This window comes from Octopus sinensis, unplaced genomic scaffold, assembly GCF_006345805.1.
Source record: "Octopus sinensis unplaced genomic scaffold, ASM634580v1 Contig16664, whole genome shotgun sequence".
NCBI lineage: Eukaryota > Metazoa > Mollusca > Cephalopoda > Octopoda > Octopodidae > Octopus > Octopus sinensis.
The window spans coordinates 30,462-35,151 of record NW_021834490.1 but is presented as its reverse complement, the minus strand read 5'-3'; the positions used below and the strand labels follow the sequence as shown (position 1 = coordinate 35,151).

At 35.9% G+C, this 4,690-nt stretch overlaps 1 long non-coding RNA gene across 1 annotated transcript; it reads right to left on the bottom strand.

The window, feature by feature from the left end:
* Nucleotides 1-1,047: 1,047 nt before the first annotated feature.
* Nucleotides 1,048-3,560, bottom strand: LOC118761709. The gene is made up of 3 exons (XR_004997579.1): nucleotides 3,234-3,560; nucleotides 1,758-1,763; nucleotides 1,048-1,058 (listed from the first exon to the last, which is right to left on the bottom strand). It is a non-coding gene; the product is annotated as an uncharacterized LOC118761709 (long non-coding RNA).
* Between the last annotated feature and the right edge of the window lie 1,130 nt (nucleotides 3,561-4,690).

The window sequence follows — 4,690 nt, the reverse complement described above, 5'->3', positions numbered from 1 at the left end:
TACACACACACACACACACACACACACAGACACACACACAAACACACACACACAACACACACACACACATATATATATATCCAATATTTAAACCATCGATTTACCTATCTATATATCTATCTATCTATCTATCTATCTATCTATCTATCTATCTATCTATCTATCTATCTATCTATCTATCTATTTATCTATCTATTTATCTATCAATTTTAAAAACGTCCTTCACTGAATATAGATGAATAGCATTCAGGAGATAAAGAATAGTCAGCCTTTACTAGTGGCAGATGTAATGTTGAGTGTCGCCTCACTCACACATCCAAATATATCTCTCATGATAATAATCTATTAATAAAGATATTATTTATAAATAATTATATAATTATACACACACACACACCACACACACACGTATGTATATGTAAATATAAGTGGAAATATATGTAAATATATGTATATATGCACTCTGATTAACCTGACTTCTCTACTTGTGCAAAATCATATACAAGTAGATAAGCACACGATTACATAGGAAAGAAGCTGCTTAATTGCGTGTTTCCCTCCTAATTAACAGACAATTAACACGATAAAAATACCTTCCTTTGTTTTAGTACACCCGTCATTGATGGTTTCAACGTGTTCCCAATCTTGATTAGTGCTTAATTATTCTAATTATTTGGCGATTGGGATAATGCACTGAGTAATTGATGCCCAGACGTTGAACCTTCAGCGAGTGCCATAATAGTTTCTACCCGGGTGGAGAGGATTTATCGCGCATTGAGATCTACTTGTAACAGTTAAAGGACTTACCGTCCCTGCGAATGAATCTCTGTATTTAGTGTTGCTCGAACTGGTAAAAGCAAAAAAAAGGGCACATTGTTAATTTAGTTCTGTCTATCCATCCGAAGTGCTTACAATAGGTTTTGTGGTGTAAAAAATAGTCTGTGAAAAAGAGATATAAAAAATGTGTGTGACAGAAAGAGGATGAGGGAGAGAGAGAGAGAGAGAGAGAGAGAGAGAGAGAGAGAGAAAGGTAGGAGGAAAGGAGACAAACGACGCTCCTGGTTTATGCAACCCCCCCCCCACACACACACATTTAAACAACGCCACAAACGAGAATTGGGTAAAGAGCCTGACACAAGAACTCAAAATGCAAGAAACCGGAACTGATATCGCAACACATCTTCAGCGAAATCTCTGTAAATTTCCATCACTCCATCACTCTTTATTCATTCATTCATTCATTATCTCGGAAGAATGAAAAGAAAAAAACTGGATTCGATGGGATATTGTTTGTGATGAAACAATGTTAATACCTGTAGACTACAGAAAGACTAGACTCATGTTTCTCGTTGGTCGCCTCCATAATTTCCAGTGAGGTTCAATACAATTATACAAATAATACAATAAATAAATAAATAAATAAATAAATAATGTAATGCTTAGCCCTAGCTGAGATTACGTTAATATATCACTAATCCTACATATAATCTACACTGTTGCCGCTAATCCTCCACACACTTCTGAATATATAAGTTTCAAATTTCGGCACAGGGGCGGTAAATTCGCGGGGTGGGTATGAGGTAAATCGATTATATCGATCCCAGTGCTCGACTGCTACTTATTTTTTTGACCCGACGAAAGGATGAAAGGTAAAGTCGACCTCGGCGGAATTTGAAATCAGAACGTAAAGAAGGATGAGAGGCCGCTAATCATTTTACCCGGCGTTGCTAACGATTCTGCCAGCTCAATGCCTTCACTTCTGACTATATTGTTTGCTAATTACTACATTCAATAACGTTGATGAGTTTGCCCGGATCTGTTGCTAATCCTGCATACAATTCAGCAATTATTTAACTAATTTCTGCAAACAATTTACGGTGATACGTTTGCACGGATGTGTAGCTAATCTTACACATAATTTGCACAGAGATGCTGCTAATCCCACAAAGATTTCAGACGAATTGTTTGCTAATCCAATTTACGATGATGATTCACATTATATCCTCTGTTTAAAGGGATCGAATACATATCCATTTTACTACATGTTGCTAATCCTTTACGGAGATATATTCCCAATGGTACATCTAATTTACAAACATGTGTTGCTAATCCTAAAATCAATTTATATGTATTTTGATGCTAATCCCACCCGCTCTTGTACATTAATCGGTTAGTAATCCGACACGCAATTTATACGGATCGGTTACAATTCATACAAGAATGTGCTATTAATCATTAATCATTCATCCAATTTGTAAACACACACAACACACAAACACAAGCACACACACATACACTCGCGCACACAAACGCAAACACACGCACACGCACACATAAACATACATACACTCACACACACGCACATAACGCGTACATAAATATGAATATGTGTGTGTGTATATATATATATATGTCTGTATGAGTAAGAGGTTAAACAACCATCTAAGGGATAATAGTTATCCAATATACTCCTGGCAGTATACCTATGTATTCCTATCCAAATGCTTCCGGTTGTAGAGTAGTAGTGCAGCGTGTGCACCATTGGTGATTTTTTTCCCTCTGTCTTCCCTTCTCTGGATCTTTCCTTCTCCTATGTTTCCGACGAAGAGCTCCGCTCGAAACGTTAAACCCTCCTTCTTTCCTTCTTTCCTGAGCGTCCAATAATACTATATTTGTTCCACGTCCTCGCGTTGTTGCGTTTTTTTGTTCTTTCATGTTTGGATTAAATATATATATATATATATATATATATATATATATATATATATATGTGTGTGTGTGTGTCTGTGTGTGGTGTGTGTGTGTGTGTGTGTCTGTGTATATATATATGTATAAAATATGAAATATATATATATATATATATATATATATATATATACAGATATGTGTGAGTGTGATTTATACTATCTATCTATATACATTCATGTGTGTGTGTAGCTGTGTGTGTGTGTGTTTGTGTGTACTCGTGCGCGTCTTTTCTATGTATTATTCATTCCTCGCTTTGACAAAAAGAAACCCTTTTTCCCTTTACTCATCTCAGTTTCTGGGGGACCACCCTGAAGTATTTTTAGTCTATTGAATCGACCCTAGTACTTTGAATTTATTTAAAGCCTCGTACTTATTCTCTCGATATTTTAGGCCGAACCGCTAAGTTACAGGCAGACAAACACTCCAAAACTGGCTGTCAAGCAGGGAGATAATAATACATGTACATGTTTGACAATACGTTTTACCGTCAAAAATCCGGAATTGCTATGGGTACAAGGGCAGCACCAGTCATTGCGAAACTAACAATGGGCTACCTGGATGTAATAATATACCAGGACTCTTTATCGACCTTTGGAAACCCGCTTTCCCAATACATAAAAGAGAATTGAAAAAGATTCCTAGACGACTGTTTTATACTCTGGAATGAAAACACAGAATTCCTAGAATTCAAAAACCTATTAAACAGCGTCAGCCCAAACATACAGTTCACAATGGAGTACAACCAAAAGGAGCTTCCATTCTTAGATATACTAATTAAAAAAATTAACCTAAAAATAGAAACAGATATATGTTACAAAACCACAGACTCCAAACAATACTTACTTTTTGATTCATGCCACCCAAGACTCACTAAAACAAACATCCCCTTCAACCTTGCAAGAAGGATATGCACAATAGTGTCAGAACAAAATACCAGAAACCTTAGACTACAAGAACTCAAAAATACCCTAATTGACAGACACTACGCAGGGGATGGAATCAGACGTGCCACATAAATCGAAATAGAAACTTTAAGAAAAGTTCAACACAGCAACACATCTTCCCCGAAAATACTACCGTACATATCCACATAAAACTCCAGAAACGAAGAATCCTCACCATCACCACCCAGAATTTACCAATGTTTTATGAAGCATTAGTAAATTCTGGGTGGTGATGGTGAAGGCTTCTTTGTTTCTGGGGTTGGTGTGAATATGTACGGCAAATTAAATGAAATTTTAAACATACATAAAATCATTAAAAGCTACAAACAACCTAAATCACTAAAAAAAGATCCTCACAAAGGCAAAATTGTTTTCTGAAATAACGGGTCCAAAAGAAAAAAAATGTGGTAGAACAAACTGAGCAACATGCCCAAATCTTCTAGAAGGATCAGAATTCCTCTTCGAAAAGAGACAAAAATTCAAGATCAAATCTAATTTTACTTGTGCTTTAGAAAACCTAATCTATGCCACCAAAACTACATAGGGTCCACGGGATTATCGCTCAGACGCAGATGCACTCTGCATCTACAACAGATTGCATTCCCAGTATACAGAATTATACCCATTATTGAGAAATGCGTAAAGCAACTACTACCACAATTTTTAATATTTCCATCCTATCAATGTGCTATTGGTACACCAACACAAGTTAGATTAAACAAGAAAACATTCTTCATTGAAAAATACAAACCAAAACTTAACCATTTCTAACATTTTTAAACAAGGAAACTCATCTCATTGAAAAAAATATGAAGCGAATATCTCCCTTATACCGGAATAAATCCCTGATTACCTTCCCCTGCCTGGCACACCATACTTCACTACATAGCGAAGGCATGACACGATGTAGATAAAGAAATTCGAGAAATTTGAAAAGAAAATACGAAACCGGTTATTTCTCCCAAAGCTATGTTACTATACAAAAAATTTTATAACAT